The following is a 22,191-nucleotide window of genomic DNA, read 5'->3' as shown; positions in this document are numbered from 1 at the left end:
GGCATTTTAGCAGATAAATCAGAATTCTTTTGCTGGTTTTCTTGCTTATTTCAATTTTTAAAGCAACAGTACATTTGAGGAGGTTTGGTACAATAACCATTTTTCAGGCTTTTTTTTAGCAGGTTTGGCAGGAAGCTGGGATATCATAAGACTCTTGGAAATCAATTCTTGTAAAACAAAATGTTGGTGGTTTAAGAAAGTAATTCAGGAACAGATGGATCAAATTTACTTCCAGTCGCATGAACTTAAATATGAATGGTTAACCAAATGTATTTTGCCCTCATCTAAATATAATGACTATAAGTACTGAATTGAACAAATGCTGATTTCTGTGTTCCTTTGCCCTTCTAATATTCGGCAGTCATCCTTTATCAGTAAATTCTTCCTTTGACTTCTCTAGTGGCTCATTATTTGGAGTAGCATACATAATTTTTAGGTTAAAAGGAAAGTTAACATACATATTCTTGCTAAGGTTTTTCCTCAAAAATTGATCACTGTACCAGATGCTTCAGATGTACCGCATCTCATCACATCAGCCCATCCCTGGTTTCAGTCATGGCTGCAGTCAAGTTTCAGAGAAGCTCAGACTCATCTCCAGCTGCTGAACCTATCTTTTCCCCCTGATCTCTGCTTAAAGGGAATACCTTCACCTTCCTTAGTGTTTTTTCATGTGACTTGGCTTCCATAGTTTATGTAACCTATTTGTTTTCACCATGTGAAGCACCCTCTTAAATGCTGGTGTACAGAACTGAGTGTAACATTCCCAATCAAGGCACAAGACATTCTAATGCTGTTGCTGTAGTAATGGACTAGAATGCTCTTGTTCTCGGCATCCCACCTCCAAGAGGCATGTCACATTCATCTTCCCTCTTCTCCCCAGGGCGCACTCTGGCTCTCAGAGAACCAACTGCTGGTCAGTTAATGCTCCTGGCGGGTAATGTGTAAGCCCTGGGGGAGTCAACACAGTGGATACCAGCTCCGGTTTCTTGTTTTTCAGGTAGGCAGCTTTAGAAAGGCATTCTACTCCTATGTGCTTCTCAAGAGATCCCAACACATTGGCTCTCCATTCCACAGCAATGACCTGGATAATGCCTTTTCCTTCTTCCTTTTCCCCCCTGTATCACTCATTCTTGTTTACTGGGATTATATTTCAGATAAAGTACTTTCATCCAAATCCTTTTCCCAGGCTCTGTACTCCAGAGAATCCAAACTAAGTTATTTATATTTAGCATTTTGTCTGTGACATGGACTAGTACATACTTAGTCTTAAAGATCAAGAAATATTCATTTATATTTTTCATTGAAATTTCACTACACTTGTAGAAAGAAAATGAGTATATATTTTTATTCTAGTCCAGAAATTCCTTTTCAGTGAATATAATTACATAGTCCAATTAAACATAAGTAAAATGTTGTGTGTATGCTGACAGGTAAGTGGAAGAGAGAGAAAGCCAAAAAAAAAAAAAAAAAAAAATCAAATCAAATATTTGACTCCTTTCTCCTCTGTCATTCCTGTCCCATAACCAGTCTCCAAGTCCTGTCCATTCTTTCTCTTAAACATCACTCAGTTGCTGACCCTCTGAAAAGCTAATTTTTAGAACTAAGCTCTATATTCCAAGTGAGGGTATATCATAATTCTCTTAATGTTGCAAATCACTACATTAGCTGCCATACATGATAGGCTCATACAATCTATTGTACCTTTAAATCCATGGATTTAATTCACATAAACTCTTTTTCTTTCTTCTTTGTGTATTTGACCTTAAGTAGTTAAATACAGGATGTTGCATTCTTCTTTAATATCTTTAATCTTGAAGGCTTTCACCACATCTAAATACCTTGTCAGGATGTCTTTGACCTTGATTCTGCCATCCAAAGCCTACAAGTATATTTCCAGCTTTGGAGCATTAGCAAGACTTAATTTAGAGTTATTAATTAAAACTATCAAACAAAATGGCTCAACCAGAGGCAAATCACTAGGATAGTTTACTCCAGGCCGATATATATTGACTGATCTTTAGTTTAAAAATTATGAATTGTCATAATGCATTATAAACCAATTATTTTCCATCCTATATATATGAATATCAGGAGTTATTTGCCAAATATCTTATTGATATACATATGATTTCAGCATTCCCCTTTCCCTTGATCAATCAATGTAATAATCTAATAAAATAGTAGAAATAAAATTGTGGGGACATGATTTATTTTTATGAACCTCCTTTGTTCCTAAGACTCAACATTTTAGATTACTCAGAAGTCTGTAATAGATATTGCTTCAAGTTCAAATTAACATTTCACAGTTTCTAAACTCCAGTGTTTTCTCAACCATAAACCTCAGGACTCCCCACAGTCTTCTGGCACCTCACTTATTTTACTTGTATCTTTAAATGTTGATTTCCATAGCTCTTTGATCATAATTGCTGTTATTTTATTATCTTGTGATATACTTTTTTTTCTGAGCCTGGGAACCTGCACTTAAAGTGACAAAAAGCTTTCTTAATGTTATTGTAAACTTATCTCCAAGTCTCTTTTAACAATGCTCACAGTACATTCTCCCTTGGAGAATTTGCCTTGTACAAAGAGATGAAAGAAATATAAAAGTTAAAGACCTCTGTCTTTGTTTGCTTTCTATTTTAAGTTAAGAATACAGCATCTGAACAAAACAACTGGGATACACTTTATTTCTTGCTCCTAAAGGAACTAAAAGCTATTTCATGTGTATGCTTCAAAGTGTTTTATTTTTAATCCTCAACTTGTTCTGCCATTTAGCCTCTCTGACATAATTCTTACAAATCCACAAAACTCTTTGAAATATATGTGTTGCTATATGCTTCTTCTTTCATCTTTATGTTGTTTCTGAAAAAGAAGCATGTAAGACTTTATTCTTATTAAAGCAGCTACTATAACAGAATGATAAGATGAAAATCCAAGCCTCTGGTGAATTTACCTTGAAAATGCAACTTATAAATGTATGTACTTATGAATGTCATTTAATACTACACACACACACACACACACACACACACACACACACACACACACAGTAGTAGTCCTTTTAAAGCAATGTTTTGATAATATACATTATGAGTCTATGTCAAATACTTTGCCAAGCAGTGTAAGTTATAATTATTAAATTGTCTTTATTCTCAATAATTTAGAACTAAAAATGTTGATAGTGGAATGAATATAAACATCTTAAGGATCATCTCCTAGATAAGTATGTTCTAACTAGTTGATTATTACAACTGTCCAAATACTAAAAATTATATTTATACTGAGAAGCAGAATTAAGTATTAGTATGCCTGTGTAGTAACTTCATCTTTAAAATATTTGTGAATTTCAAATATGCATATGGAAATAAGCAGTGTATAATAATAAATAATCTAATAACTACTATTTAATGAGTATTTATTTTGCATCAGAACTGTGCTAAACCTTTTAATATTTGCTTTCCTATTTAATCCTTTCAACTACTATTGAGTTTTTTCACTGTTTTCAATTTACAGGCAATAAAAGAGACAAACAGTGAATGGTGAAATCTGGGTTTGAAAAACAGGGTTTGAACAAACCTATTGAGTCCTTAAGAGGAGAAATTGTCTAGAGTTACAAAGACTATAAGAGAGGTAAGAGGCTTTTGTGTTACCAAATAATATTTAAGCCAAATTGCATTGAATTTGTAGCGCCAGCCATCTAACTCTTTTTCTTGAAAGGACTTGTTTTGGAGAATATTTTTCCTTCCACTATTTAGTCACACTTCTTGTATAGGAACAAGCAAATAAAGATGTATTGAAAAGCACAGTGAAGTGAGTGAGTACAGCATAGGTCTCCATAGTAAACCATGATGGGACTAGTCAGAAACAAATGTCACTTCTTTTTCCCCCTAGGGTATTTAGAGTTGGCAATCAAAATGCCAAGAAATAAGCTCTATGCAGAAAAAAATTATATTTAATTTCTCATGGCAATTATTCTTATAACTAAGGCAAATACATGATTAGTTAGAAGCTTATTCTTCAAAAATAAGAATAAGTTGAGCAATTATTCAACACTTGCTGGCAAGGAGGTGGAGAAAAGGGAACACTAGTTCACTGCTGGTGGGAATGCAGACTGGTGCAGCCACTATGGAAAATAGTATGGAGTTTCCTCAAAAAAGTTAATATGGAACTGCCATTTAACCCAGTGATCCCACTTCTGGGAATATGTCCTAAAAAGAACGAAACACCAATCAGAAAGAATATATGTACCCTTTTGTTCATGGCAGCGTTGTTTACAATAGTTAAGATTTGGAAATAACCCAAGTGCCCAGCAGTAGATGAGTGGATACAAAGCTGTAGTACATTTACACAATGTAATACTATGCAGCTGTAAAAATGAGGGATCCCTTACCCTTTGAGACAGCATGGAGGGACCTGGAGACTATTATGCTAAGTGAAAACATGATCTCACTTATTTGTGGAATCTAATGAAGAAAATGAATTGACCAGCAAAATAAGACCCGAAGCATGGAGGCATGGAACAGACTGACATACCCTGATGTGGGAGTGGGGGGACGAGGAGAGATAAACCAAAGAACTTATGCATAAACCATGAACACAGACAATAGGGGTGTGAAGACTGGAGGCAGGTAAAAGGGGGGGAAAGTGGGAGACATCTGCAATACAGCCAACAATAAAAGAGAGAGAGAGAGAGAGAGAGAAAGTTAAACAGTTATTAAAGCTGATATCATAACAACCATTTCTTCATTCATTCATTCATGCAATAAACTTTATGAATCAGGTACTCTGCTCCATGCTAGGAATGGGAAGAAGCGACGTGATGTAATGATGAAGAGCCCTCATTCTCAGTCAGACCACTAAGCTAACAAACTGGTACCTGAGCATACAGTTACTTCTCATTCGCCCTCCAAGTGTTTATTGAGCAACAACTAGGTGCCAGGCACTGGGCTAGGTACGAAATGAAATCCAGTGCAGTCCTTTTTCTCAAGAAGACACAGACCAAAACATCACAATATAGTGCGATAATTTATATGTTAAAGTACATAAGGGGCCATGGGAGGACACATCATACAACGAACTTTAATTACATTCCTAATATGGGTCAAGGACCATGGTAAGTGTTGTGAGCATTTACTGATTCTGGGGGCCTACAATCTCCTTTTCTTTTCCATCAGCAACCTGGTAAATTTTGAGGAATTATGTCTTTTCTCTTTAGATAAATGTGGAATGATTACAATTTGCCTTCTAGTCCTAAGGATCTACTTGAATCCTGCCCATCCATTGGCATGTCCATCACGTCTGTGACTTCCTTATAATCTTCCAATGTAACAGTTTTATTTAAATTGCCAGAACTGGTGTTTATTGCATATAATTAAAGTAGTCTAATAAGTATACATGATTAAAAGATCAATCAGTGAGGCCACGTGCCCCTGGGTCCGGGTGAAGCCGGATCCTGGGTCCGGGTGAGGCCGTGTGCCCCTGGATCCGGGTGAGGCTGGGTCCCGGGCCCGGGTGAGGCCACGCGCCCCTTGGTCCGGGTGAGGCCATGTGCCCCTGGGTCCGGGTGAAGCTGAATCCTGGGTCCGGGCGAGGCCCTGTGCCCCTGGATTCGGGTGAGGCTGGGTCCCGGGTCCGGGTGAGGCCGTGCGCCCCTGGGTCCGGGTGAGGCCACGCGCCCCTGGGTCCGGGTGAAGCTAGATCCCGGGTCCGGGTGAGGCCGTGTGCCCCTGGATCCGGGTGAGGCTGGGTCCCGGGTCCTGGTGAGGCCGCGCGCACCTAGGTCCGGATGAGGCCACACGCCCCTGGGTCTGGGAGAGGCCATGCGCCCCTGGGTCCGGGTGAGGCCTCGCGCCCCTGGGTACGGGTGAGGCCTCGCGCCCCTGGGTACGGGTGAAGCCGGATCCTGGGTCCGGGTGAGGCCGTGTGCCCCTGGATCCGGGTGAGGCTGGGTCCCGGGCCCGGGTGAGGCCACGCACCCCCTGGGTCTGGGTGAGGCCACGTGCCCCTGGGTCCGGCCGAGACCAAACCAGAGGGAGTCGGACCTCCATTACCACCATTTGTCCACCATCCAGAGCTGAGGGGTCAGTGCCAACATGTACACATAAGGAACTGGTGGACATTGAAATTGGGTCTCAAAAGAACTGTTGGTCCAGAAAGAAACTCACTACAGACTGATTCATTTGCCTGTCAGCATAACTATTATTGCTCATCTCACATTCAGTTCTTGTAAGTATATCTCTAGTGACACATGATCTCGCTCATCTAGGGGAAATGATGAACAACATAGACTGATGAACAAGAACAGAACCAGAAACAAGGAGGCACTGATCGGACTATTGGGCCTCAGAGGGATGATAGGGGAGGGTGGGGGGAGGGGGGAGAGATCAACCAAAGGACTTGTGTGCATGCATATGAGCCTAACCAATGGTTAAGTTCAACAGGGGGTTGGGGCATCCGTGGAGAGGGGTGTGGGATGGGAATGGGGGGATAAGGACAAATATGTGACACCTTAATCAATAAAGAAATTTAAAAAAAATTCACTAACATTATAAGTTTGACAGGTAATAACAATTATCTACAATGTGGAACTTATTTTAATAACAAATGATTCGTGATTTACATATGTAAGCATTAAACTTAATGCTCTTTTGATGAATGGTTTTATATAAATAAAGTACAGTGAAGTTGCTTTGAAAATTTAAAAAAAAATAAAAAAGATCAATCAGACCAGTCCTGCCAAAACATAGTCCATCTGTGGAGAAATACTTTCAGCACATGGTGAACACTCAATTTCATGACACTTTTCCTCACAAAGAACTATTCTATTTCCCAATCTGGGCCTTTTAACATGTTCTTTCTTCTACTTAAAAAACTTTGCACTCTATATCACTCCCACTTTACACTTCAAATATTAACCCCATGAAGAAGGCCCTTTTGACTCTCTAGACAAGATTACACCTATGTCTTGTTATATACTCTGGTGGCACTTCTTAATACTCTATAGCATTTATTATGATTTTTTAATTAATTATTTTGGTACTGATGTATTTAATACTTGTCATCTGCTCCTAAATAGCCCACCCTATAAGGGAAAGGACTTTGCCTCTATCCCAACTAGGACAGTTTCCTAGACTCAGTAGGCACTCAAAAATGTTTCATTGCATGAAAACATCAATGATTAAGTATATTATGATGTGTACACATTGTCAAAAACACACATCTTAAAAAGACACATACTCTAGCTTGGAGTGAAAAAAAAAAAAAAAAAGCTTCTTGATTCCAAATCTGAATCTTGACAAAAGATCAGAAGAGTGAGCCCTTCGGGAATAGAGAACAGTAGGAATAAAAGGCCACATTTGTAGAATTGTAGGCAGTTCAGAATGGTTTTGAGCAGGGATGAGAATGAAAATATCAGCAGAGTTCTCATCATAAGGAGCCTTTAATGTCATGCAAAAGAACTTGGAACTTTTTCTGCATTTGATGGGAGAATTTTTAAGTGTTTAAGTAGGGCATGGGTCTGGTCAGATGTGTATTTTAGGAATATCACTCTGTTGGAAAAGAAGAGAAAATTAAAGTTGGCACAATTGCAAAAGAATGGAGGTGATAAGGGCCCAAGTTAAGAAACGGTAGAAGCTATGGAGATGTGGGCTGCATTTGAGGAATATTTAGGAGATGAAATTGACAGTAATTGGGATTTGGATAAATGTTAAAGAATACATGAAAAGAGGAAGATTTAGGGAAATAAAAGAAAGTGGTATTTTTACTTTTTGTCATATTAAGTTTGCTATGCCTCTGGGACATCAAAAATAAAATGTCCAGACAATTTTTTAAACATAAACATAAAAGATCAGGCAATATTTTTGTCTCAAGACACAAATTTGGAAGTCATCAGTACATGCTTGACAGTTTTCTAGTTTTAAAAAAGTACTCTGATATTTCTTCAAATGAAATGGGAGGAATAGATTTTAAGATAAAATTTTAGAAGTTGATAAGGTTCAAAAAAAATTTTTTTTACCAAAGAGGTAACACTTTAAAGATAGCTCTAATATTATAGGGGGAAACAATAATAAAAACATTATTTTAACTAATATTTCTAGTTATTTTTAACTGACTATACTATGAAAAATAAAGAAACTAGTACTTTTATCTTTCATCAGACTTCTTCCTTAAGTTCTGAATTTTGGGGTTCTAATTTTTATAGTCAAGATTTATAATATTCCTGTTAACTTCTAAAACATAATGATTTAGCCTTAATTGTAAGACTATTGTAAGATACTCACAATGTAAAACAGTTTCTTCATCCTGAATATTTTTCATTTGAATTTCCCTTTGGGTTAGCTAAGTACCATTTTTATTTGTTTGTTTGTTTGTTTTAGCATACCTCATGGAAACTCTTCTGAATGCTTGCATATTTGAGAATGCCCACACTTTGAGGTAATTTGGCTAATTTAACTATATTGGGTTACACTTTCCTTTAGAACTATGTAAATATGGCCCCTACTGTCTTCTGTAATTTAGTGTTGTGGAAAAGAGCAATTTATGTCTGCACATTTGAAAAATAATTTATTATTTACTTTTAATAACTTAATATTAATATTTTTTTATCTTAGTCACACTACACAAGCTTGAATTGGCTCATCAGATGCTCTTTCAATCTTCAGTCATTTTTCCATTATTATAACTAAAAATTCACTACTATAATTTTGGGTTTCTTTTTTTAAATATTTTTTTATTGTTTAAAGTATTACATGTAGTAGTACATATATCTCCTTGGGTTTCTTTTTTTGTTTCTTTGTTTTCCTTTGGTGGAGGGAAGGGAGACCAATTATTCTTAATTGGATTATTTGCCCTCTCTATGTTTTTTTAATTGCTTCAATCTCTTTTCCCTCTGCATTAATCCTAATTATCTTTTATATCAGTTATTCTACTTTTAGTGTGTCTATTATGATTTATTTCTGTTTGTAATTTATTCATAAATTCTATAGTGGTGTCATTTTGGCCTACAGTCTCCCATTTACTTTATTCCCTCTCATCATCTCAAGTTGTAGTTATGGGGCCATAATATTAATGTTACTAATGTTAATGTATTTTTGCATCAGAGGTACTGGTAAGTAATTTTTTTTCTGTCCCTTATGTCATATGTTCTTCCATACTGACTTCTTTATCAGTATTTAGCAAGCTGCATTGTGTGGTGTTTACTTTTTTCTCTGTGTTATGTTCACAAAATTGCCATTCTATTTCTTTTTTATATGATAAACTATGAATTATTCTTGATACAATTTCCACTTTGTAGTTGAATTATTTACCTTCTTGCCACCTTAAAATTGAGGAATTGGTATTTTTCTGTCCACTTTTGCATAACCTAAGGATTTAATAGGGGAGGGATGGTGAGAGATAGCTCATTGGTATTGGCTCTGCCATTTACTCAACATCTTATTAAATTTCCTACATTAGGGTTGGCTCTACCAGTTAGCAATGTACATTATTCATCAGAGGGATACCCTGATTCTTTGCATTAAGTATGGAAGCCTGAGTATGATGATTTCTAATGGGTTTTCAACTGAAATCCTAAAAATTTATAGTGGTAGATAAGAGCCTCTACTATTTAGGGTATTATTTTCTCCCCCAAGATTTTATTGGATACTCCTAAATAAAGGTCTCTAAAAACTGAAGGTTTTAAATAAAAATTCACAGAATATATTGTACTACTTTTGGGGTTGGGAGTGAGAATGAAAATAAGGAGCTTTTTTGAGTTGAGAAAGAATCATCTATTTCTTTCTTTGGCTACCGCTTGTTAAAATTTATCGTATGTGATTTTACCTTTTTGCTACTTTTGGTTCTGCTAGGTTTTTTATCTGATCATTTTCTTGCTGGTTTTACCTTTAAAAATATTATGAAGGACTGAGGAGGTAGAGTCTGTAATACAGTACCATTAAATTGTCTTTATCCAGATTTATGTTATGCTTTATTTCTAATTTCCCCCTAGAGCATAGCACAGTGGTTCAAAATACCTTTTGAATTTAATTGAAATTGTAATTTGACATGAATGTTAAATTTTTATTAACCAAAAAATAGTTCATCAATTTGTTTCCTACAATATATGGTGGGAATTTCTTTAATTAATTTATTTGTCTCATTTAAATAATAGCATAAATCAGCTAAACACTGACTACGAATTTTGCTTAACATTTCTTTAAAAAACATGCAATTTAGATCAAGACTAAAAGAAACATCTACTTACAAGTTATTCATTGACAACCCATTGTAGAGTCTGTTTGTCATCTAATCCTGATTGTAACAGATATTAAGTTAATGGCTTTTCCAACTATGGTCTCTCCTCCTTTTGCTATTTCTATCTCATTTTCAAATAATTATTTTTTAAATTATTTTTATCCTCACCTGAGGATATGTTTATTGATTTTAGAGAGAGAGGAAAGGAGAAAGAGAAACATTGATGTGAGAGAAACATCAATCGGTTGCTTCCCATCAGTGCCCTGACCGGGGATTGAACCTGTAATCCTTCAGTCTACAGGATGGCACTCCAACCAGCTAAGCCATCCAGTTTAGGCTACAGATATTTATTGATCCTTTACAATGTGCCGTTTGAGTAGCTCTGATATCAAAAGTAGTGGTCCAACTGTTTGCAATGACCACTTTATGTTTTTTTTCTGGGAAAGGGTAAATATCTTCTTTATACTTTCTAGAGCTTACCAATACTTTATATTTCAGAGATTTCCCCTCTATCTGACTTCCTCTTTACTTCAATAGCTTCCTTTGCCAAATTGTTCTTCTTTCCAGGAGAAGTTTTTAAAAAGCAAAGAAAGATGACTAACAACTGTTTTCTATACCAAAGAAAGATGACTAACAATGTTTCCTATACCAATAACAAACATTCATTCACAAGACAAAGTTAGATGACTTGGGCCATATTAATGGCTTCTAAATAAACTTCTAAATATTAAAGATAATTTAAATCAATAAATGCTGAAGGGATGCAAAGTAACTATAATGAGGTAGCTGACAGCTGTGCAGTTGTTGACACTAGTTCTGAGTAAGGAAAGGACAGTTGAGCCCTAGAAAACCACCACTCATTGAAGGTAGGGGGAACCAGGAGCCACTAGACAACAATACTGAGAAGTCACCTTGGCTGAAGGAGTAAGAGGGCATGGAATCACAAAAGCCAAAGGTGGAGAGCATTTCAAGAAGGGAATTGTTAGCAGTTTCAAAAGCAGCTGATAGATCCAGAAAGATAAGCAGAGAGGAGACGTTTGTTTCCATAAAGTGACCTTTGAGAGAGGAGGTTTAGTGAAAGCCAAAATGAAGTGGGTTGAGTGACTGATGAGAATCTAAAAGCAAGGACAGGCTAACCTTAGAAAAGCTGAGTCATAAATGCCAGAGAGAAATCAAGTAGTATTATAGAGGGCTTGGTGAAGGTCGGGACATGAGTCGGCTTCTTTCTCTTTTTGAGAGATAGGCTCCAATTCATATTACAAGGCAGAAAAAAGAAAGAGGATAAAGATACTGGAGAGGATGGGGAGCAAAAACTCGTAGGGAAAGAGGAAAAAAAGAATCCAAGAATAGAAGGAGAAACTACAGTTGAGAAGAGCTGTGGTTTCTGATGAGGCTATCAGGGAAACACATGCAAGCTAGTGTTCAGGACAAGAGGGTCCTCAAGGGACTGCTGATTCTACGTTAGCATTCTTCACATAGTTAACTTTACCCAGAGATCCTTCTCAGTGAAGAAGAACCCTTATATGGTTCTCAGAGAGAAAAAGAGAAAAGCACAGGTTGCATATTCTTTCACATTCTTTATCCCTCAAATCCAGAATTTATGTAATGTCTAATGATGTTTTGTAACCTAAGTTACTAATTTCCTTTCCTCTAATTCTATGTAATGATAATATGGAAATTAAAACATAAGCTACTTACCTCAGATATTCCTATCATGACTCACAGTATGAATATTTATAAGTACATTAAAACAAGTTATCAAATCAAAATCAAAATGCTTCTTTCATTTAAATACATATAAGGTATAGTCATTTTAATTTTTCCTTCAGTTATCAGTAATCTCATGCAATAATTGAGAGCTAATTATGCTTCTAATGAGTTTTCAATATTAAATATCAAACAACTATGTAACTTGTTTAAACCTATTTCAACAGGCTCATATTTCCAGGGAATTTATTTTTAAGCATCTCAATTATTTAACGTATCTCATATTTTAAGCTGCTGATATAGAAATATATCTAGATGCCTCTGCCTATTTCATAGAAAACTTCACCAAATTAGTTACTAAGCTTGGCTTCAGTTCAGAGATGCCTGTTTAAGTCTTACTAATTTGATAAGACAATGGCTCTGATCCCAGAGTTTACTTCAATGTTATCTTATGAGACTGCATCACAGTCATAATTATTTTTTAAAACTCTGTGTTTTAAGACTTTGCAGTCAGATAGATCTAAGTTTGAATTCCAGGTCTGCCACTGATTTGTCATATGGTGCCTGCTACATTACTTAATCTCTCTGAACTCAATTCCTCATCCAAAAAATGGGAAAAGGAGCTATACATAAAACCACCATACTCAGTACTAAATCGCTCCTCATCATTTTCCATCCCCACTAATAGGCTAATACCAAGAAGAGAGAGAGAGAGACATTTTTTTTACAGAGTGGAAGGGAGAGGGATAGAGAGTTAGAAACATCGGTGAGAGAGAAACATTGATCAGCTGACTCCTGCACACACCCCACTGGGTATGTGCCTGCAACCAAGGTACATGCCCTTGACCAGAATCGAACCTGGGACCCTTGAGTCCGCAGGCCAATGCTCTATCCACTGAGCCAAACTGGTCAGGACAAGAGAGAGACATTTTTGACCAAAGCATGGTTCCACTAAATTACCCAGAGGACCAGGATTGTGCCTGAAAAATGATGTGCCTGGTGGTTGAAACAATTCAAAGCAGCAGCAGCTGGGCCCAAGGAACAGTAAAAATAGTGAGAAATGGTAAAATGTGATACTTCACCCAAGGGATTCAAGAAAATATTTGATTAGGGAAAACACTTAGTACCGGGCTGGAAGGCCCACATTAGCAGGTAATAGCTACCACACCAGGGAACTTTAGCAATTATTATAAATAAGATTATATCTCTTTCTGTAGGTTGACAAGACCTACGTCACTTTAAGTTGCATTTATGATGATATGAACCTCCACTCTTTAAAAAAAATATATCATTTTTAAATAGAACTATCACTTGGTTTTATTTTTGAAGTTGTTTTTTGTGTGTATACATATGTTTTCACAGTGTAAATATGGTTATAACTATAATGTAAAATAATACATCAGGATCATATTTTGTATACACCATATGAATTTGTTTAATGTGTTATTAGGTAGCTACATAACCATTACTTTTACATTTATAACTGACTTAATTTTTACCAGAAAATTATTTCCCTCTTCCAAGTTGTAATTTCCCAATTCCTCTATTACTTATTCTTAGGGTCTTGCTTTACTCTCTTAGCTTCTTCGACTCATACCTATTCAGGCAATCAACGATTCAGGCAATAAACTGATTCATTTTTCTCAATGCCTCACACATTTATCTTTTATAAGCGTTATTTTGCCTCCACCCCTCCCCAGTTTAGATCCTTATCACTCATTCCTAGACGATCCCATTAGTCTTCCAACTGACCTTACTGCCATTGTTCATTCAGCACCATAAGCTGCAAGACTGAGCTTCTTTTGATCACATCATGCTCTAGCTCAAACAATGTCAATAATATCCACTTGGCAAGACAAGTTCAGAATTTCTTCTTCTAGTCCCTCCACTCATTGGCTCCCACACACCTAAGTTCTCATTGGTTTTCAATGTTAATTAACCTTCTGCTCCAGTCCAATTGACCTGAGCAATTAACTTAGCATGTTCTACCTCCATGATTTTCCAGAAGCTATGACTGGAATGAAACTCTATTGCCTCCAAAAGATCAACTCTAAATCACCAATATACTGACAGTTCTCATTCCACTGAACTTTTGCAGCATTTACTGTTGACATTATTCATTAAATAATAAAAGTCACCTGGCTTACTATAACTCCTTTACTCTGTTTGTTGCCTCTAGTAATTGTCCTAGTTCCCTTTACTTATATCCTGAAACTAGTTTATAAGCTCACAAATCAGATTCTTGCAATATATTTTATCAGCACACCTAGCACAGAAACTGGATTTTCAATATTTTTACTTTGGCCTAATTTGGATCCATCATTATAGCCCAGAGCTATACACTATGAAGTCATTTTTTTCACAATACTGTTCTTTTTTTCCCCTTTAAATATTTAAGAAGATAGGATCACAAAGATTGAATTTGAGGAAAATCAATAGAAATGGTTATTATCGATTAGCATAAATGGACATAAAGTCTCAAAAAAAAACTTGAAGTATACCCATGTTCTTTTAACTGACATTAATTTAGAATAATGACTATTCATCAATATAAATGGCACATTGTTTTACAGTGCAAAACAAAAGAGCATGATTTTTCCTCTCTTTGTTGATTTATCCCAGAAATGTAGAACTTTAGCATCACACATCTATTTTGAGATGACAAAGGGTTTGCAGTATGACAGTTTCAATGAAAACTATATGCTCTGTAGTAAACTACTATGAAATACATGATGCTAAATATAGTGCAAGACATACATTGTAACATTTCTCTTATTTGACAAAACACATATGCACAGAAACTGTCATGTTGGAGATAAGAACTTAGTGATTAATGACTCCCTCTCCCAGTAGATCCCATTAGAACATGTGCATCAAAAGAATGACTTCGTTTTCTTCACCACTGCATCCCCAAGTGCCTAGAACATGTAGTCAGTGCTCAAAGCCTATTAATTTATTGAATAAACGAGCAAGTAAAAATTATTTAAATTCAATCCCATTATCTTTAAATGTTAACATTCTAAAATGCAAGTGCCGTACTAGACTCTATGAACACAAAACTTTCTCAGAAGCTTACAATCAAGTTGAATTAATTGAAATCTGTTCTAGAGTCAGACTATTTCAGCAATGAAAAGACCTTTACCCTATCTCATTCTAACATCACTCATTTTCAATTTGTATGAAAATGTAAAGCCATGTGGTAAAAATAGTGAGCAAAAATAAATTTGTATGAATTTTGTAGTAAGTAGTATAAAAAATTGGAATGAAATAAGAAAAATATTCTGACGATACTAATTTCAGCAAAGTGAAAAAGTAATCTGGATGATGCTTAAGATATATAGTTCCGTCAAAGATTCAAGAATAGTTTGTTACAACTCTGAGAATTTATCTAAAGAATTTCTACATGGCATATTTACCTTACATTACATAGCTTTTCAGTGTGTTTTTGTACAAAAGTTCTTATTTTCCATCTACAGCTAAAGCAGGACATTCACTAAGAAGCAATAAGTAACTTCTACTTGAGGGATGTACCTTAGCTCCCCCTCCTCCTCCTCCTCCTCCTCCTCCTCCTCCTCCTCCTCCTCCTCCTCATCCTCCTCCTCCTCCTTCTCCTCCTCCTCCTCCTCTTCCTCCTCTTTCTCTTCCTTTTCCACCACCCCCTCTTCGGCCTCTCCCCGTCCTCCTTTTTCTTCTGTCAATTGCTCCCCCACCCCAGGATTTTTTTAGGTATAATTGATGAATAAAATCTCTTTCCTCCTTTCATTCCATCTCCTGAATATGATTATCACACGTACACAGATACACATAAATACACACATATACGCGCGCGCGCGCACACACACACACACACGTTTTACCCTGGATCTCAGATTTGTACAAAGGTTTTGCTTTCTCTCCTATCTGATTTTGGTCATACCTTAAATCTGTTCTGTTGAACAAACTTCCAGTATCTTTATCATGCTCACCTAGCATCTAAACCCTAGCCAGACTGATTTGGACTTAGCCTTGTCTCTGAAAGCCCACACTGTCTCATCTCCTCAGGAGAATAGATAGGGCACTCCTGCATTTTATCAACAAACAAAATGCCTAGAAAGGTTTACCAACCTGCTAAGCAATATAACAAATTGGAAGCAAACTTAGATTAGAACTCTATTAACTGTATTGCCATCAAAATATAAATTATTAATTCAAAAATGTATTGACATACCTTGATTATATACATTTATATATACATATACATATGCATTTATATTTATATACATACTAGAGGCCCGGTGCATGAATTTGTGCACTGGTGGGGTCCCTTGGCATGGCCTGTGGGGATTGGGCCAAAACCAGCAGTCCAACGCCACCTGCCACTCCTGCCTGCTGCTCCCGCTGCTCATCCCAGCCCTGCCGCACCTGTCGCGGCTCGTGCCCAGTCAGTCCTGATCTGGAGAGGCTGGCACCCCCGCAGCGGTGCTCTCTAGCTGTGAGCCTTGTGTCTGGCACCCGTCCCGAGATGGGGGGGGGGCGGAGGGGGGACGGGGGGGGGGTGTCGGCCCTCCTGGCAGGCAGTGGGATGCTCTTGCAGGCCCGGATCCAGATCCATCCCGCTGATGTTCATGCCAGTTGTCGGGAGCCACCTGGTGGCCACTTTTATATCGTTTCTTCCTTGAGGAGCATCTAGGGAGGGGAAGTGGCTGTGTTGCCCAAGGCTGACTTCCAGGAGGCCAGCAGCGCTCTCGGGATCGTGCGGCAGTGCCTGGCCCATTCTCCAGAGACTGGACCTGCAGGACTACTGAGGGAGTGAGTGACTGCTGCTGGGCTGGTTGGCCGCCGGGACAGGTTGGTAAGCTGAGTGGCACTTCCATTGTAGGATCACACCAAACACCAGGAGGCAGCTTCTGCATTGAGCGTTTTCCCCCTGGTGGTCAGTGTGTGTCATAGCAACCAGTCGTTCGGTAGCTTAGGCTTTTATAAATATAGATGTACAATATATACATATGTTTTTACGTATGTCCTCCCAGAAATGTAGCTTTTTAAAATCAGTTTATGAATCTAGTGCTAAATTCATACTAAGTGAATGAATAAATCAATAAACACCCTAATGGTGTAGTTGATCCACTTAGAAAATCTACCATTAGTGGAAACATAAAACTTGTTGGCCCACCACATACTTGGCAAAGACTTCAAAGATGGCTAAACCTCTTCAAAGATGGGCAAACTATACACTATCATGTATTTGTGATGACAAGGAAAGATTTCTTTTGGATCATGGATGAAACTGAGATTAAAACTTTAGTTCTGTAATTGGAAATTTGGCTATGAATCACACAAACTTAATATTTTAGAGCCTAGCCTATAAAATGAACAAAAATTAAACAGATGTCTAACCACTTTTAAGTAGTTAATAGAGGGATAAGTGCATTGACTATATAATCGGGAACCCAGACTCATAGTTTGGCATGATTTTTTTTTTTTTACCAGAAAAAGAAAAAGCAAAATTAGATACTTAAGTCTGACTAAATGATACCTATAGTTTAAAGAAGCTGGAATGTTAACATGTTTTAGCTATAAAGAATAGGAATCAGCTTCTCTTTCAAATATATACATAGTATTTCTTTAAAACGTCAGCTTTTGTGTTCAAAATGAAAAGAACTAGCATTTCAATAAGAAACTACCACATAGTACCAACAACTGTATTATTTCATTTAACCCTCATTTAATAATCACATGAGATGAAAATAGCTCTGTATCATTTTTCAGATGAAGAAACAAAATCTCAAAGAAAATGGTATCACTTTTGTGAGCCCTTAATGCTAAGTGCTAAAACTACGATACAAACCCACTTTACCTTATACCCCCAAAACCCTTATCCTTTGCTCAACTGCTTCAAAAGTAAAGTCATTACAAAAGCACAGTTTCTAAGTTTTCTTTGATTAAAGCATTAAGAGTTTAATAAAAAGCATTTAAAAGAACATATTGTAAGATGTTAAAGATGGAAGTGTCCTCTTTAAGTATTGAGTCTGTCTCTCTTTACCAATGTGTTCTCACCAAAGGCAAAGGCAGTGACTTGGAGGGGCCTATCATATCAAGCATATCACAATGCACGCATAGCCTACATTAAATCGAATTGATTTATAACTACATTCTTTGAGTTTCAAATAACTGCTGAACATATTTTATAGATATTTATATGAAACATTGATTTATATTTTGAAATATTTTTTAAAGTGCTAAGCCACTTAAAATGTTCAGGCCCTATGTTTTATGTTGTTGTTTGTTTGTTTTTGTTTTATATATATTTTTATTGATTTCAGAGAGGAAGGGAGAGGGAGAGAGAGATAGAAACATCAATGATAGAGAATCATTGATCGGCTGCCTCCTGCGCACCCCCTACTGGGGATCAAGCTCACAACCTGTGCATGTGCCCTGACTGGGAATACAACCGTTATCTCCTGTTTTCTAGGTCAATGCTCAACCACTGAGCCACGCCAGTAGGACCAGGCCCTATGTTTTTCAATAGGTCCAGTAAAACTCATAATTCCATGGCACTATGTCTTTATTGATCTATGGGCGGGGTTGGGGCGGGGGTAATGGCACAGGGAAAGAAAGGCAAAGTCCTTTACCTGGGTAACCTAGTAGATATCAGGACCAGAGACCCCATGATCTAGTTTTCTTTTATTTCACTATCACCTGCCTCAATATGCATAGAATTCCACACAACGCATTATGTACAAGACAGATTTGGGGGTGTTCAAGCAGTCTCTCCTATGAAGCTCAGAATAGAATTGAGCAGAATTTCAGCTGGATATTAAATGACATTTAGATTTGAAAGGATATGTAACTAAAGTATTAGTAATATTAGTAGTGGTATTGGTATTTTATAAAATAAATAAAGCATAATATGCAGCCATAGCATGATGGGGCATCATGACCAACCAGTTATTTAGTATATTTGAAGATTGTATGTGTGTGTGTATGCATGTATGTATCAGAGTACATATCCAACAATAAGTATCCTATCTAATAATAGAGTAACATGTAAATTACCATCACTCCGCTACGCCCACGATTGGGTGGCAGGAGGCTGGGGGCGAGACTCGGAGTGGCCTATCCGGCCATTGAGAGGCACGGATCCACTGCCACTGAGGGGGGCTACCCTGCTGTTGAGAGGTGCAGGGGGCGGGACTCCTGTCCCCTGTGCCTCTCAACGGCCAGATCCGCCGCCGCTAAGGGGGCCTGCCGTGGACACCCAGCTGCGCCTCTCAACGGCAGGGTAGCCAGGTGTCCGCGGCAGCCCCCCTCAGCAGCCGTTGAGAGGCGCAGGGGGCGGGAGTCCTGCCCCCTGCGCCCTCAACAGCAGGGCAGCCCCCCTCAGCGGCCTCGGACCATCAAAAGTGGGGGAGCTGGGTGCCTGTCTGCTCCGGCACCAGGCCTTTCAGAAGCCTCCGCAGAGCCGGAGGCTTCTGAAAGGCCTGGTGCACCAGCGGACAGGCACCCAGCTCCACCGCGAAAAGCGAAAGCGTGTAGGGGACCCTACACGTGCATGATTCAATCATGCACTGGGCCTCTAGTAAATTATAAAATTTCAATACATGGAAAGTTATCTCATCAAATCTCATTTCATAAATCCAGAAAATGACACTCAAAGACATGAGGTGATTAATCCTTTTATATAGCTACATCATAGCAGACTTGAGACTAACAATACACAAGTTATTGTTTTTAACTATGTTCATGCTGCTGCTGCAAGCAATTTCTATAGATAAATCATGATAATCAGTATTCCTTTTAAACAAAGAAATTCCTACCTTACATCCTAATTTTGAAGAATAATATGATGAGCAATCTGAAAACCATTAACAAGCAGTGAGAAGCCAGGTTAGCCAGTTCAAATCCTGAGGCTGCAATCTTTTTTCAGCCCATGGTTTTACCTTTGATCATTGCTCAAAACTTTAAACTTCTTACTCTTTTGCAATACCTCAAATATTTCAGTAATGGCTCATGCATAGGGTTGGGCTTTAATTCCTTTGTGTTTCTCTAATAATGGCACTCAGCTTCACATGCACGTTTCAACACATCTTCCCTACAGGAGGAAACTACTAAAAACTCAAGGCCACTGTGAACAAAAGAAAAGATTAGACAGAAAAGATTTCAGGAAATTTTAAAGACAATTTTTTAATTAGTTCATGTAATTTTGCTCACAAGGGTAACCACATTCAACAATAACATTTATCCTTCAGTCCTGAGAACCAATGGGTGTCACCAGCAGATGTAGACAAATTGGCTAAAGTATCACTTTTTTAAAAAATCCCCTTATTCTCTCGATGCTCTGCACCTTTTGTGCAGACCTGGTTAAGTTGAAAGCCGCTTTTAGTCTCTCTCATCTAATTCTTATTTTCTGACTAAGAAAATAAATTTTTTTTTTTTACGTTTTCAGAAGGTTTCAGTAAAGATCAAAGTAAGTGTCTTTGTTCTTTTATACCAAACCCTGACTTTCAAATATCATTGTTTTTATCTTGTTTAGTAAAATCTTAGGCAATAAAAAAGATATTAGGCTAATCTTCCTTCAATACTTTTTAAGTTGCCCGTTTCTTCATTTCAATCAGTGGTCTCTGGGGACACTTCATCCCACAACTCATAAAATCACCATCAAACAAGTGCAATGACTAGATTGGCAGCATTTCCAGTTGAGGAGAGGAAAGAGCACAACTCTTTGCTTCAATAATTTCCAAGAGATTCATGTTTTACTCTCACTGCTATTGGCTCTAACACTGTGATCGATAATGCCAAACATTTCTATTCATTATTTTCATCTTCAAAGCAACTCTATAAAGTAGATATTATTAATTATATTTTATGTATGAACAAACTGAAACTCAAAGAGGATGGATGACTTGCTTAAAGTCACAGAACTAGTAAGTGGCAGAGTTGGGATTCAGGCCTAGGTCTGTCAGTTTCCAAAGGTTATATCTTTTTTATTATACCATATTGCTAGAACTACGGTTTTTCTAAGATTGAGGTAGGAGGGACTGAGAAAAGAGAATGACAAAGTAGGTAGTGTAGTCAGGCACTCATTTGAAGCCTGAAAATAATGCTATGTATAACATAAATGATAGAAAATATGGGTGTTTATATAAAGTATAACAAATGCCTTTAGTTACAGATTGAAACAATATGCTGCTTCTGACTTTATAAATCTTCAAAATTTCCAAATTCCATACTTAGATAACTTGTTCAGCCACACATGCTCGCTTCACTAAACATTGAAAATGAGAAGGGTATAAAACTCATTAAAGAAAAATGAACATTTTGCTCCAGTTGGATTTTGAATTTAAAAGGATGTATTGCATTGAGGTCATACAGTTCAGAATTAGCTAGCTATTTCCTGAGCCCATGCTTATGGAGCATCTGTCAGAGGTAGGATAGATTGTCTGGCAGTATGTTCGTGACTCAGCAAAGTAGATGTGAGTAGATAATCTTAATTGCTTGACTAATTATGTATGTGTCTAAATGGAGTTCTTTAATGATTAAGAGCAGTAATGGTTTTTCAGGTAGTTATACTGAGCCTATCATAGATAAATTACCAACATTATTAAGGTAATAATTACTAGGTAAACATTTTCTTTTTATCAGCACATTGTGCTTACTTTTAAAAGGCTCTAGTAAATTGGATTTTAATACCAGTGGCTCCATTAGAGAGGCATTACTTCCAGGAAAGTTTTAAATATTTCATATGACATTAGGAGAGATGTTACCCACTATATCTAAAGTAATGTGCTTCATTCTGAACTCATCACCTTCCCCCACTCCTCTCCAAATGTGTTCTGCCTTCTTAGAAAAGGCCCTGGTAGCTGCAGCTGTAAGTCAAACTGCTCCCCATCTGCCATCCCATTAACCAAGTCCACTGACTGTCCATGGCCTCAGACTTTCTCACTCCTATTTATTCTTTATCTGTGACCACAGGGACCATTTTAGAATAAAATCTGAGCATGTGAGCCCCCCTGCTTGAAACCATTTGGGGGTTCCTAATCATAACTCCTTTAACATGTTTACAATGCTCCCCTATATGGGGCCACCCTAATCTCCACCCTCACCTGATGCCACTTTATGTTGATTCCGACTGAACTGCTTACACTTACTCAAATCTGCAAGGCCTTGCCCGACTGCTGAGTCTGTCCCTGTTTTTGCCGTTGTCTTGAATATTCTTCCCTGCCTTTTCCTTCAGGTTTCAGATCAACTTCTGCCCTCCGTTAAGCATTTACTAAC

The 22,191-nt window shown here is 37.5% G+C and overlaps 1 protein-coding gene and 1 long non-coding RNA gene across 3 annotated transcripts in view; one reads left to right on the top strand and one right to left on the bottom strand.

Moving 5' to 3' along the window:
• PPP1R1C (protein phosphatase 1 regulatory inhibitor subunit 1C) overlaps positions 1 to 22,191 on the bottom strand; it is a 113,079-nt gene that overhangs the window by 72,618 nt on the left and 18,270 nt on the right. The gene's annotated exons all lie outside the window — the stretch shown is intronic.
• LOC129150719 (uncharacterized) overlaps positions 826 to 22,191 on the top strand; it is a 37,361-nt gene continuing 15,995 nt past the window's right edge. Inside the window, exons 1-3 of the long non-coding RNA XR_008557452.1 lie at positions 826 to 997; positions 3,514 to 3,630; positions 8,376 to 8,433. This is a non-coding gene — a long non-coding RNA (uncharacterized LOC129150719). The remainder of the gene's footprint in view (positions 998 to 3,513; positions 3,631 to 8,375; positions 8,434 to 22,191) is intronic.

The sequence above is a fragment of the Eptesicus fuscus genome, chromosome 11, assembly GCF_027574615.1.
Source record: "Eptesicus fuscus isolate TK198812 chromosome 11, DD_ASM_mEF_20220401, whole genome shotgun sequence".
NCBI classification, from domain to species: domain Eukaryota; kingdom Metazoa; phylum Chordata; class Mammalia; order Chiroptera; family Vespertilionidae; genus Eptesicus; species Eptesicus fuscus.
The sequence above is the reverse complement of the archived record's forward strand: the minus strand, read 5'-3'. Positions and strand labels throughout refer to the sequence as shown.